At 34.2% G+C, this 15,483-nt stretch overlaps 1 long non-coding RNA gene across 1 annotated transcript; it reads left to right on the top strand.

Annotated features, from left to right (window-relative positions):
• Window positions 1–796: 796 nt before the first annotated feature.
• On the top strand, window positions 797–3,658 carry LOC143054228 (uncharacterized). Its single transcript, XR_012971605.1, has 3 exons — window positions 797–900; window positions 2,587–2,690; window positions 3,534–3,658. It is a non-coding gene; the product is annotated as an uncharacterized LOC143054228 (long non-coding RNA).
• The last annotated feature ends 11,825 nt before the right edge of the window (window positions 3,659–15,483 follow it).

Below are 15,483 nucleotides of genomic sequence, written 5' to 3'. Positions count from 1 at the left end.
AGTACGATATGAAAAAATATATATAATTAATATATTATGTTCAAACAGTAACAGTTGGATACAAGTACACTTTAAGATATAGCAATATTAATCAAAGAATCTTTTTGTGTAGCGTATATAAATAACTATGTACATTTCTGAAACGGATTGTGTTTTGTCCAACAGTATAATTTCGTCTGTTCCAAATAAAATATGATCGATTGAGATAGCAGCTAAGTGTTGAATGTTTTCAAAGAGCTGATTTCTAAAATTTATGTAGAGTGGACATTCTAAGAAAAAAATCGTATCTTCTAATGTACACCCACATTCACAACTTGGGTCACTTCAATTACTAAATTAACTCGGTATAAATCAGCTTTTAAGGGACAACATCTTTGCGTAATTGTATATGCAGTATATTTCCCAACCTGTTTCCAATAAAATAATAACTAGGTCCCAAAAATGAAATATAGTTTCGGCGGATTGTGTTTTTGATATTTGGAGATGATTGTATGGATCTAATATCTAACGGTAATAAATTCCATGCACGAATTGAAGAAGGGAAAAAAGATTTAGAAAACATGTCCAATCTACATCTTGGTACTCTATAGTGAGAACGGTTTCTAGTATTATAATAATATTCTGGAACATTATTGCTGTGAATTTTATGAAATAAACATAATTTACGTCTATTTCTTTTAGAACTCAAAGTTTCCCATCCAGATTCAAACACAAATACTAAGAATGACATAGACGAATCTGTCGTTGACAGTCAGCAGGATGTCTATACACAGAACAACCCAATATTTGCTGTACATGTGGAAGACACTGAGAATCATAGAGAGAACAGTCCTAATCACAGTACTTGTTCTAGTACAATTTCAGATGTGTTTCCTGAGGAAGACCAATCAAATATACAAGGTATAAATACATTTTAATAAAACGAACTGGTGAAAAGTAAAACAAAAAATACGGAACTCCACGAAAAAGTCCGTCATTTCGTTTTGTAATCTTATATATATCCTTTCCTTTGTTCGTTTTGTAATCTTATATATATCCTTTCCTTTGTTTTGCCAATTTCCCTCTTGTATTTACATGTTATCCCTCCGTTATTCTTTATTCTTTATTTTTTTTTCTATTTCTGCACTTTTTGTACATTATTCTCTATTATGTAAACCTCAGCCAGACCCTCACGAGAAAACAGATAAAGTATCAGTCCACTGTCACATGATTATGTATTAAGTCTAACGTTTTTACCCTAATCTCTGTATACGGATTTGAAAAGAGGAATTTTGGACCAATGTCCTTGTATAGTTTTAAACTGTACAGCTAATAAATAACGTCACTCTAAAATTAACAAATGAATGAGAGAGAAAAAAAAGAAAAAAATATATTAAAGAGCAGAGGTTACAATATATTAGAAGACGAAAATCTATCTCTTATTCACGTTGAAATTTAAAGAGAAATCGGCAAATGATTTTTGTTTTCCCCCTGAAATGAAAACAATGAGATGCGTTATATTTCAATATACAAATGTATGTCAGAAGGCGTATTCATATTACCAGTCTCGAAACATATAAATTCTGATATTTATCGAAATGATTTCTTCGGAGGTTTGCAGAGTTTAGGAAACCGATTTTTGGTTTTCAAGAATAACATTTCACGGGGTTTTCGATGACGGAGTAGTTTAAGTAGTTCATCGAGTGTGTAACCTCTTTTGAAACCGACCACTGAAAATGCCGAGTTGGATTCGACTTCGATCTTTAATGACAAAAATGGTCTATTCTGGTCAAAAGTTGGTGATTTTCGACCGATACTCCGGACTTCTCCAACTATAAAACAAATTGCTACCATGATATATATAGCTGCTGTTTAGCGCTTTTAGACACCAACAAATAATCTAAAATTAGTATCATCTGATAATTCTTCATTCAAGATGGCAGCCAAAATATTTTGAAGTTGTGACCTAGAGGTTTTCGGGGATCACTGAAGAGACATAATTTATCTTATATATGTGTCCTTGATTCTGAAGTTTTAAGCCTCTTCGTGTTTTTTTTATTATGTGATTACTTGACCGTTTATATTATATGATTATTTGATAATCTAAGACTGTATTCTTTTTTATGCCCCACCTACGATAGTAGAGGGGCATTATGTTTTCTGGTCTGTGCGTCCGTCCGTCTGTCCGTTCGTTCGTCCGTCCGTCTGTCTGTCTGTCCGTCCGTTCGTCCGTCCGTCTGTCCCGCTTCAGGTTAAAGTTTTTGGTCGAGGTAGTTTTTGATGAAGTTGAAGTCCAATCGACTTCAAACTTGGTACACATGTTCCCTATGATATGATCTTTCTAATTTTAATGCCAAATTAGAGATTTTACCCCAATTTCACGGTCCACTGAACATAGAAAATGATAGTGCGAGTGGGGCATTCGTGTACTGAGGACACATTCTTGTTATTTCATTTTTTGTTAAAAATAATAACTAATGATTATGTGATTATATCGTCAAACAATTCTGATTATGTGATTACTTTGACAGCGCCATGAGGGTCCCCAATAGTGGTTCATAGAGATGTTTCGATAAAGATATTAGATACTGCATAATTTGCTTTCAGATATTAAACAAAGATCAGAAGGCATTGCAAACAATACTAGAACCAGGTTAGGTTCTGTTGAATCTTTGAGACAAATATTTGAAAAGAAACAAGAGTCAACTGAGGTAAAGTATCTAACTATCAAACTGATCTCATCTTAAACTTTAAGTCATATACTACATAGTATACTTTATGCAAAAATTTCAAAGTCTGAAGAATGTGGTTGAGGGGGCAGCCAATAATCTTCATTGTACTAGAGCATGCATACCAAATTGCTCATACAGCTGCATACCATATACCATAAACCTATACCACAGTGGCGGATCCGGGGGGGGGGGGGGGGGGGTCCGGGGCGTTGGACCCCCTTTTTTTGGCCGATTAATGCATTTGAATGGGGACTTATAGTTGGACCCCCTTTTAAAATCGCTGGATCCGCCCCTGTACCGTTAGTGGTTTCTCTGAAACAAATATTGCCACCAACTTATACATGTATGTAAACTATTGTTATACAGTCCGTTCAACTTAATGTTGTATATTAAATACCGAATTATGATCTACAGATTTGTTTTAGCGGATTGCTGATAAGGACCAAATTTTAGTAAGAAATGTTTCGCTTTAGCTGGTATTTTTTATTCTATGTCATAACGTGTAGGACCACTGTTAAGATTATGATAAGACTAGCTGTGCTTGTCATAACTATAGCTATGTTTTAAACACTGGTTTCATCGTTTGATATTTAAGATGTAACCGTGATTCTATTCCAACAAATGGGTTAGCGGGGAAGTTTTTTTTACCTTGATTTTTGTTCTACTCTTATTAACCAAAGCAAAACTAACTTATTCATATATCAAGTAAATACAATATCAATGTCACACCAAAGATACATCATCCTGATTTTCCTGCCATTGTTAATTTATTTTCAGACAAAAGGAGTCTGATACGCTACAACACTGTTTATTTATTTTCAGACAAAAGGAGTCTCTCAGACTGATACGTTAGCAACAGACTTTCAAGACAAATTAAAATTATCTTTATAATCTGAAATTGAAAAATGTTCTGATATTCTATATGGACAATATATATATATATATATATATATCACATGTAAACGTTTTGTCTGTGTTGTGATCTGCTATATATTTGTTTTATAAATGACATTTTGAGGTCAACATGTGTCGTAGAAGAGGGACGAAAGATACATTGACAACGCCAATACAAACAGACACATAATAATAGTACACAAGAAACAACATAGAAAGCTAAAAACTGAGCAACATGCACGAACCCAACCAAAAACAGGGGGTGATATCAGGTGCTCTGAATGTGTACGCAGATCCTGCTCCACATGTGCCATCCGTTCATACTTGTCTAAATAAATTTTGCAATTACTTTACCGGAAGTGTTGTAATCCGTTTTTGTGAACAGGTACACATGTTTAGTGTAGGTTTAGTCAAGGGAATCTTCGTGCATTGCTTCTGTTGTTCTATGAATAGGTACACATGTTAAGTGTAGGTTTAGTCAAAGGGATCGTCGTGCATTGCTTCTGTTGTTCTATGAATAGGTACACATGTTAAGTGTAGGTTTAGTCAAAGGGATCGTCGTGTATTGATTCTGTTGTTCTATGAATAGGTACACATGTTAAGTGTAGGTTTAGTCAAAGGGATCGTCGTGTATTGATTCTGTTGTTCTATGAATAGGTACACATGTTAAGTGTAGGTTTAGTCAAGGGAATCTTTGTGCATTGCTTCTGATGTTCTATGAATAGGTACACATGTTAAGTTTAGGTTTAGTCAAAGGGATCGTCGTGTATTGATTCTGTTGTTCTATGAACAGGTACACATGTTAAGTGTAGGTTTAGTCAAAGGGATCGTCGTGTATTGATTCTGTTGTTCTATGAACAGGTACACATGTTAAGTGTAGGTTTAGTCAAAGGGATCGTCGTGTATTGATTCTGTTGTTCTATGAATAGGTACACATGTTATAAGTGTAGGTTTAGTCAAAGGGATCGTCGTGTATTGATTCTGTTGTTCTATGAATAGGTACACATGTTATAAGTGTAGGTTTAGTCAAAGGGATCGTCGTGTATTGATTCTGTTGTTCTATGAATAGGTACACATGTTATAAGTGTAGGTTTAGTCAAAGGGATCGTCGTGTATTGATTCTGTTGTTCTATGAATAGGTACACATGTTATAAGTGTAGGTTTAGTCAAAGGGGTCGTCGGACATTGATTCTGTTGTTCTTAACAGCTAGTGTTCCATTAATATAAGTAAAAAGATGCACTGTTTGAGTGCCACTGATACAACTCTCCACCCAAATCACAATAGATAAAAATATAACAATTATAGGTCAAAGTACGGCCTTCAACAATGAGTCTTGGCTCCCACAAACTATATTCAAAATGATTAGTGTAAAATAATTCAAACAGGAAAACCAATGGTCTATATAAAAAAGAAGATGTGGTATGATTGTCACTGAGACAACTCTCCACAAGAGACATAGAAATTAACAACTACATGTATAGGTCATCGTAAGGCCCTTCAACAATGAGCAAAGCGCATACCACATAGTCTGCGATAAAAGGCCTGAAATGACAATGTAAAACAGTCCAAAAGAGTAAACTAACGGCCAAATTTATGTACACGAAATAAACGAAAAACAAATATGTAACACCAACAAACGACAACCACTAAATGACAGGTTCCCGACTAAGGACAGGCACATAATCTATATAAAAAATGAGAAAAGAAAAATCTGAACCACGCCAACAAACGACAACTACTGAACAATAGGCCCCTGACTGTTTCGTAAAAAGTTCCGAGGTTTTTTATTTGTCGATTTGTTTTCCAGTGTTTTATTTTTTATATGCCACAGAAGAAGTCCGTAAAATACTTTACGATTAAAAGTGGTATGTGGTGTATACGTCGATGAGATAGCAACCCAACAATAAATACACCAAAGATATCTATAGAGCAAATAAAGTCAAAACCCTTATTTGGCATTAAAATTCGAAAGATCATATCATAGGGAACATGTAACACAGAAACAAACGACAACCACTAAATTACAGGCTCCTGACTAGGTACAGGCACATATGTATAGAAAGTGGCGGGTTAAACATGTTAGCAGGATTCCACCCCCCTTAACCTGGGACAGTGGTATAACAGTACAACATTAGGATGAACTCTAAAAATCAGTTGAAAAAGACTAACTCATCAGATGGATACAAATAGATATATATATCTATATAACAAAATCACAGTGGACGTGACCGGGTACTTGTACATCACAAAATCAAAAGGACACTTAATTGGCCGGACTGACTGATGGACAGACGGACAGAGTGCAAACCTTAAGTCCCCTTCGACTTCGTCGGTAGCCGGTAGGGGACTAATTAGAATATACAAATCAAGGTTTATGCAAACAGATTAAGACAAATTCATTGCCAACGTTGCATGGATAAATTGTCCGATTTGGATTTATATATATACTTAAATTAAGTTTTGATCAGTTTTGGATTTGACCGAAACCATTGTTAGACGTATTTGTTAAGATAGATAGCAGATTTTCCTGCTTTCATTTTTCTAAGTGTTAGTTTGCATATCTGTGTCGATAGATGATGTAAGATAGGTTCCATTAATTATCGTTGCTTTAATCACGCTCTAGGTCATTTCCACTTATGTAAGTTCACTGAATACGACTTCAAAACAAATTTGATATTGCCATGAACAACAACAAGAGTGTTTCTTGACGGTGTAGCAGGATCTGCTTATCGGTTTTCCGGGGCACCTGATCCATGGTGTTTGAGGGGTAAATGTTGCTCAGTCATGAGTATTCTGTGAAGTGTTTTGTAGACTGTTTTGCCTTTTCATCCTTTTCCATGGCCGGGGTAGCAACAGATGTGGATCCACGATTTAAAATAATACCCCCCCCCCTTTCCGACTTAAATCTTCTGATCAAGTTTCCAGTTTGTCGATATATAATTTTAACATTGTCCTCGTGGTATCTTCTGTATATTTCCCCCAAAGACAAAAAAATAATCTAGTCTGACTAGTCCTTTTTTAGCTCACCTGGCCCGAAGGGCCAAGTGAGCTTTTCCCATCACTTTGCGTCCGGCGTCCGTCGTCGTCGTCGTCCGTCGTCTGTCGTCCGTCGTCGTCCGTCGTCGTTAACTTTTACAAAAATCTTCTCCTCTGAAACTACTGGGCCAAATTGAACCAAACTTGGCCACAATCATCATTGGGGTATCTAGTTTAAAAAATGTGTGGCGTGACCCGGTCAACCAACCAAGATGGCCGCCACGGCTAAAAATAGAACATAGGGGTAAAATGCAGTTTTTGGCTTATAACTCAAAAACCAAAGCATTTAGAGGAAATCTGACATAGGGTAAATATGTTTATCAGGTCAAGATCTATCTGCCCTGAAATTTTCAGATGAATCGGTCAACCCGTTGTTGGGTTCCTGCCCCTGAATTGGTCATTTTGAGGAAATTTTGCTGTTTTTGGTTATTATCTTGAATATTATTATAGATAGAGATAAACTGTAAACAGCAATAATGTTCGGCAAAGTTAGATTTACAAATAAGTCAACATGACCGAAATGGTCAGTTGACCCCTTTAGGAGTTATTGCCCTTTATAGTCAATTTTTAACCATTTTTCATAAATCTAAGTAATCTTTTACAAAAATCTTCTCCTCTGAAACTACTGGGCCAAATTAATCCAAACTTGGCCACAATCATCTTTGGGGTATCTAGTTTTAAAAATGTGTGGCGTGACCCGGTCAACCAACCAAGATGGCCGCCACGGCTAAAAATAGAACATAGGGGTAAAATGCAGTTTTTGGCTTATAACTCAAAAACCAAAGCATTTAGAGGAAATCTGATGTGGGGTAAAAATTTTTATCAGGTCAAGATCTATCTGCCCTGAAATTTTCAGATGAATCGGTCAACCTGTTGTTGGGTTGCTGCCCCTGAATTGGTAATTTTGAGGAAATTTTGCCGTTTTTGGTTATTATCTTGAATATTATTATAGATAGAGATAAACTGTAAACAGCAATAATGTTCAGCAAAGCTAGATTTACAAATAAGTCAACATGACCGAAATGGTCAGTTGACCCCTTTAGGAGTTATTGCCCTTTATAGTCAATTTTTAACCATTTTTCGTAAATCTTAGTTATCTTTTACAAAAATCTTCTCCTCTGAAACCACTAGGCCAAATTAATTCAAACTTAACCACAATTATCTTTGAGGTACCTTGTTTGAAAAATGTGTCCGATGACCTGGCCATCCAACCAAGATGGCCACCACGGCTAAAAATAGAACAGGGGTAAAATGTAGTTTTTTGCTTATAACTCTGAAACCAAATCATTTAGAGGAAATCTGACAAGGAGTTAAATTGTTAATCAAGTCAATATATATCTGCCCTGAAATATTCAAATGAATTGGACAACCGGTTGTTGGGTTGCTGCCCTCCAATTGGTAATTTTTAAAGAAATTTTGCTGTTTTTGGTTATTATCTTGAATACTATTATAGATAGCGATAAACTGTAAACAGCGATAATGTTCATCAAAGTAAGATCTACAAATAAGTCCACATGACCTAAATGGTCAATTGACCCCTTAAGGAGTTATTGCCCTTTATAGTCAATTTTTAACAATTTTCATTAATTTGGTAAATTTATGTAAATTTTTACCAAATATTTTTCTCTGTTACTAATGGGCAAAGTTCATTATAGATATAATTGTAAGAAGCAAGAATGTTCAGTAAAGTCAAACACATCACCATCACCAAAATACAATTTTGTCATGAATCCATTTGTGACTCCTTTGTTTAATATGCACATAGACCAAGGTGAGCGACACAGGCTCTTTAGAGCCTCTAGTTTCATTTTCCATGAAACCAAACTAGAAAAAAATCCGGAATTTAACCAGTTTTGCTTTTCTCCAAAAATGTTTTATTCAATAAGATGTTTTGTTTTTATTTTCTTTAAAACTCAAAATAAATATAAATTATGAATGAAATCCCGTTCAGTTGCGAGATCCTGATCGTGATAATGATACTTATTTTTAGGAATAGGTTTAAATAAAATGTATCATGTGAAGTCTTCCATTAACTTAACCAACCAAGTGTCAAGTTTAACCTTTGTGCTGATTCAACAAATTTAAATATCGGAAAAGAGATTTAATATTTTTGTGAGTAATTATAAAAATTGTGGAAGTTTATGCTACGAATTATATTGTTAGTTGATACTGTTTAATACTTGCATATTTTTTTTTAACTGGATAATACAAAACGTTTCAGTGGATTTTATGTATTGGTCAAAAAGGTGACTGTGGTCATTCATTTTATTTTTTTTTTTTTGGTCAGAAAGGTGAGTTGACTTGTCATTCATTTTATTTGTATTTGACTTGTTTTATGGCTATTCCTGCAAATTTTAAATAAAAACCGTCTTCTTGATTAAATGCCTTTTAGTTTTAAACATTCGTTCTCTCTTTCGCTCTCTCTATCTGAAGATAACAAAGGCGTATTCTTGCTTCGTCACGATATAATGAACCCTGTAGTGTCAGTTGCGCGTTAGTTTGTCTTTTGATTCATACATTTCTTTTATGTAAGAACTTTTGTATAATTTGAATGAAGTCTGTTTTACGGTGTTTTAGTTATATGTTCATGATGTTTTGTTATATTATATCAAAATTTCACCATAGCTTATTTATACAAGTCATGTTGTATTTATGTGTTTTATTTTATGTTGACTATATATAGATATAGGAAGATGTGGTGTGAGTGCCAATGAGACATCTCTCCATCCAAATAACAATTTAAAAAAAGTAAACCATTATAGGTCAATGTATGGTCTTCAACACAGAGCCTTGGCTCACACCGAACAACAAGCTATATATGTCTATTTCTATTTCCATGGTGTTGACGTCCTGAGCATTAAATATTTACCACTGAACGCGAAGCTACCAATAATTCATCATTCTATTGGATACTTCTGATATTCCAGTATTTGTCTCTCTTATATTATTTTGTTTTAAATTATGCTGTTTTTTATCTTTTTTTTTCTCTGATGATACCTTGATCACTCATTATACGATGAGGGTCTGGAATTGGGGGGGGGGGGGGGGTCTGTTATTCTGTAAACATTTAATGTTCATTTAATGTTCACCCCTTTTTTTCTCTAATCTTCAAAAAATTAACCCCTTTTTTCTCTAATCTTTATAAAAAATAACCCCTTTTTTCTCTAATCTTCATTTTTTTGGTCCGTTATTCTCTAATCTTCATTTTTTAAGGGCATTATTCTTTAATCATTTAACCCCATCCAAACCCTCATACGATACGGTAAAAATTTTGTTCAAGTTTGAAGGCCGCCATGTAGAGTAAGGTGACCTACAGTTGCTTTAGACTGTGGTGTATACAGGTGTATACTGGTGTCTCGCTCGCAATATTACCACATTTCCTTATTTTTGTATTTGAGATAGAAATACATTATTCGTAGAATTGAGAATGGAAACAATCAAGAAAAGTGTCAAATGGACAACAATCCGACCACAAATCAGAAAACAGGTCAAGACCGCATTCTTCTTTTACACACTGTATCAATCATGTCAATCTTGGCTGTAGATTTTTTATTGTTTTTTTTTTTTGTGTATGGAAGTAAATATGATCAGAATTGGCGGAATAATTTTCCCTGATCAAATATTTAATATCACAAACAAACTTTCAGAAGGTTTTATTTGCCAATTCAGTTTAAATATAATAACTGCTAACTAAACATTGTATTTAAACCTTGCGTACATCAAAATGATTTAAAAGGGTTAATCTATTCAGTAAACTTATCATTAATTTATAATGTTGTCTGTATAACACGGTGGTAATTAAGATATTTTAATTGATATAATTATTGTCACAAATATATTTAATTGTACCGTGTCCATGGTGTCATGCCTAATCTGTTTTGTGGTCATGTGCACTTTGATTATACACATTTAATACTTACAAAATCGTTCGATGCATTGACTTGAATCCTTTTTGGGTTAACCATTTTGATTATTGGAGGCAAAGCAGGAGGAGTTTTTTTTTTCTGGCGGAATATCCAATTTTGCTTTATGAGAGACCTTACTATTTTTTTTAATAATTAATAAATAATAGTACCCTAAATTGGCCTTTTGTACATATTTATATCCTTATAGTGGTTGAGTAAAATACTTTTGTTCTTTAGGTTTTTGGCATGGTTATTTATTTTAAATTCCGCTCGTATGGCTCATTAAGGCTTTATGTAGGCAAATTGTTTATTTTCAATGTCCTTGATCCTACCCCCCCCCCCCTCCTTTTTTCATATGTTCGTCCTCTTAGCTTTTGGTTATTTTACTGTAGACTGCTATCTCTGATCGTATAGGGCTCTCATTATTTCCTTTTGTAATAACCGTTTCTTTTAAATAACTGTATCATCGCTTTTTTTTGTGTGTATGCAAGTACACATTTTCTCCTAGTTTACACCGCCGTTAAATATATAACCTTGGAATTTAATCAACTATTAAATATCACTAAATCTATTTTATGTGCTGTTTGTATTAAGTTTAAACCACATGCGCTTTGGTGCATAGACCCTTTTCGTAAATATCTTTTCTTTGTGTTTTTTGTGGTTTTTTTTGGGGGGGGGGGGGAGTTATTGGGTTTGTTGGTGTGTGTGGGTGGTGTGTATTGCATTATGTCTTTACTTATTTTTACTTGTTTACTGTGTCCTGTCCTCTAGTCTTCTGCAACGATTTTACAAAAGTTTAATATATTAGGTTATACATTTTGACCCTCTCATTATTTTACACAATACGGAGGGTCAACATTATTATAAACTAAATCGTTATCCATATCGCATAGAAAAAGTAAGACATCTTATACCAGTTAAAATATAACAGAATATTAAGAATAAAAAAAAAGGATTTTTTTTAACATATACAAATAAAAGGGGGTGGTCCATTCCCCAAATAGCAACGAGTTTTGAATGGTCCGTTACTGAAAAAAACATGTTCCATGTTACAATGTTATGTCGAGGACGATAGCTTATCTGTCAAACAACCATTCGGGTCAGGATGACCCCGGGGTTAATATAGTTTACATTGAAATGGGGGAAACATAGAATAAAGGACCACAAAAAAGGAAAACTTTATACGGGTCAGAAAATAAAGAATCGAGAAAAAGAGGTCAGAATATAAGTAATAAAACTAGAGGCTCTAAAGAGCCTGTGTCGCTCACCTTGGTCTATGTGAATATTAAACAAAGGAAGCAGATGGATTCATGACAAATTGTGTTTTGGTGATGGTGATGTGTTTGTAAGTCTTACTTTACTGAACATTCTTGCTGCTTACAGTTATCTTTATCTATAATGAACTTGGCCCAATAGTTTCAGTGGAAAATGTTAGTAAAAAAATTTACAAATTTTATAAAAATTGTTAAAAATTGACTATAAAGGACAATAACTCCTTAGGGGGTCAATTGACCATTTCAGTCATGTTGACTTATTTGTAAATCTTACTTTGCTGTACATTATTGCTGTTTAAAGTTTATCTCTATCTATAATAATATTCAAGATAATAACCCAAAACAAGTAAAATTTCCTTAAAATTACCAATTTAGGGGCAGCAACCCAACAACGGGTTGTCCGATTCATCTGAAAATTTCTGGGCAGATAGATTTTGACCTGATAAACAATTTTACCCACGTCAGATTTGCTCTAAATGCTTTGGTTTTTTGAGTTATAACCCAAAAACTGCATTTTACCCCTATGTTCTATTTTTAGCCATGGCGGCCATCCTGGTTAGATGGCCGGGTCACCGGACATATTTTTTAAACTAGATACCCAAAAGATGATTGTGACCAAGTTTGGATTAATTTGGCCCAGTAGTTTCAGAGAAGAAGATTATTGTAAAAGATTACTAAGATTTACGAAAAATGGTTAAAAATTGACTATAAAGGGCAATAACTTCTAAAGGGGTCAACTGACCATTTGGTCATGTTGACTTATTGTAAATCTTACTTTGCTGAACATTATTGCTGTTTACAGTTTATCTCTATCTATAATAATACTCAAGATAATAACCAAAAACAGCAAAAATTCTCTAAAATTACCAATTCAGGGGCAGCAACCCAACAACGGGTTGTCGGATTCATCTGAAAATTTGAGGGCAGATAGATCTTGACCTGATAAACAATTTTACCCCTGTCAAATTTGCTCTAAATGCTTTGGTTTTTGAGTTATAAGCCAAAAACTGCATTTTACCCCTATGTTCTATTTTTAGCCATGGCGGCCATCTTGGTTGGTTGGCCAGGTCACGCCACACATTTTTTAAACTAGATACCCCAAAGATGATTGTGGCCAAGTTTGGATTAATTTGGCCCAGTAGTTTCAGAGGAGAAGATTTTTGTAAAAGATTACTAAGATTTACGAAAAATGGTTAAAAATTGACTATAAAGGGAAATAATTCCTAAAGGGGTCAACTGACCATTTTGGTCATGTTGACTTATTTGTTAATCTTACTTTGCTGAACATTATTACTGTTTACAGTTTATCGCTATCTATAATAATATTCAAGATAATAACCAAAAACAGCAAAATTCCCTAAAATTACCAATTCAGGGGCAGCAACCCAACAACGGATTGTCGGATTCATCTGAAAATTTGAGGGCAGATAGATCTTGACCTGATAAACAATTTTACCCCTGTCAGATTTGCTCTAAATGCTTTGGTTTTTGAGTTATAAGCCAAAAACTGCATTTTACCCCTATGTTCTATTTTTAGCCATGGCGGCCATCTTGGTTGGTTGGCCGGGTCATCGGACACATTTTTTAAACTAGATACCCCAATGATGATTGTGGCCAAGTTTGGTTTAATTTGGCTTAGTAGTTTCAGAGGAGAAGATTTTTGTAAAAGTTAACAACGACGACGGACGACGACGGACGACGGACGCAAAGTGATGGGAAAAGCTCACTTGGCCCTTCCGGCCAGGTGAGCTAAAAAGGGGTGCTTTTAAAAATAAAAAGAGAACATAATAGGCGAAAACAAAGAATAGAGGAAACACATTTCACAAACTAGAAGTAAAAAAGAATAAAGAAACGAATTACCCTACCAGACCGCAAATTATGGACAATAGAGACTAGTTCTATTTTATTATGAATTAAAGTCATAAGAAACCTCAAATTAAAAAAAATAATGCATATGTTTTTTTTTATAACTCAATGGATAGTTTTCATTATAAAACTTATGTCAAATACTTTTTTCTGAAGAAAATTCTTTAATTTATTCATATTTATAGTGCCTAACAAGATTTTGTGAGGTAGACGAAATTGACTTTAAAACGATCGTATTGACTTTTGATGTCCAGAAATAGGCAGATCGAACATATTTTGACTTTATTTACTGACTTTTTAAGTTTGGGATTAATTGTAATTAACACTTTCCAATGAGACTGAAAAATGCTTTTTTTTTGTTATGATAAATACAAGTGTGGACACAGATGAGTGTGGATAGTATGTTTGGATGTTTGACAGTGTCTTATGACAAAAGGAGTTCTATGTTTTTCCTTTATGGTGTTATTTTTTTGTCTATCTGATGAGTTAAGCCTTTTTTAACTGATTTTTATAGTTTGTTCTTATGTTGTAGGGGTCCCAGGTTAGGGGGAGGCTTGGGATCCCACTAACATGTTTAACCCTGCCACATTATTTTTGTATGTGCCTGTCCCAAGTCAGGAGCCTGTAATTCAGTGGTTGTCGTTTGTTTATGTGTTACATATTTGTTTTTCGTTCATTTTTTTACATAAATGAGGCCATTAGTTTTCTCGCTTGAATTGTTTTACATTGTCTTATCGGGGCCTTTTATAGCTGACTATATATGCGGTATGGGCTTTGCTCATTATTGAAGGCCGTACGGTGACCTATAACTGTTAATGTTTGTGTCATTTTGGTCTTTTGTGGATAGTTGTCTCATTGGCAATCATACCACATCTTCTTTTTTATATTATTAACTGTGTTGCACGGTGACAACCAACCTGAGCATTAGAACTGTTATTTATTTAATATTTTTTTTATGTTCATGACAGGCATGGAGGAGACAGTAATAACACTAGTTACAAAATGATTCTGATAGAATATGTTCTACATCTTTGTATCTAGGAGAGCAACACATAATAGATTAATTTTTTCACACGTTTTTTTTTCTATATGGGAGATGATATCTAGATTTGAGAACATGACATAAGGAGCCTGTAACTCGGTGATTGTCGTTTATTTATGTGTAACATATAAGTTTTTTGTTTATTTTTTTTTTAACATAAATAAGGCCATTAGTTTTCTCGTTTGAATTGTTTTATATTGTCATTTCGGTGCCTTTTATAGCTGATTATGCGGTATTGGCTTTACCTATTGTTTATGTCCGTACAGTGACCTATAGTTGTTAACTTCTGTGTCATTTGGTCTCTTGTGGAGAACTGTCTCATTGGAAAGCATACCACATCTTTTTCATATGTATTTGCTTACTATTGGTATGGTTCACTAGATTTAGTTAAAACAAACTTAAGTTAAGACTAAATAATTCTTCAATGTTTCCATTTGTAAAAGGGCATAACCCTAGAATGATAATTAAAGTGCTTGTAATCACTGAATGGTTATTAAAGACTGCTTTAATTTATCAGTTGGCAGTAAAGTGAATTTTGCATTGTATATTGTATAAAGCATTAATTTAAGATGATTAAACTACTATTCTGGACAGAGAAAGACAACTCTAATTTTCAAAGAAGATTTCATAAAGCATTGGTTTTAGGTAATTCAACAACCATTCTGGACAATTTATGGTCTCGACTCTACAAACATGCTTGTTTTTGGCCCTCAATTCCTCGACTGTTTGCCCCAATAACCCTTAAAATATACCC

Source organism: Mytilus galloprovincialis, chromosome 12 (assembly GCF_965363235.1).
Source record: "Mytilus galloprovincialis chromosome 12, xbMytGall1.hap1.1, whole genome shotgun sequence".
NCBI lineage: Eukaryota > Metazoa > Mollusca > Bivalvia > Mytilida > Mytilidae > Mytilus > Mytilus galloprovincialis.
Note: the sequence above shows the minus strand (reverse complement) of the source record. Positions and strands in the feature narration are given on the sequence as shown.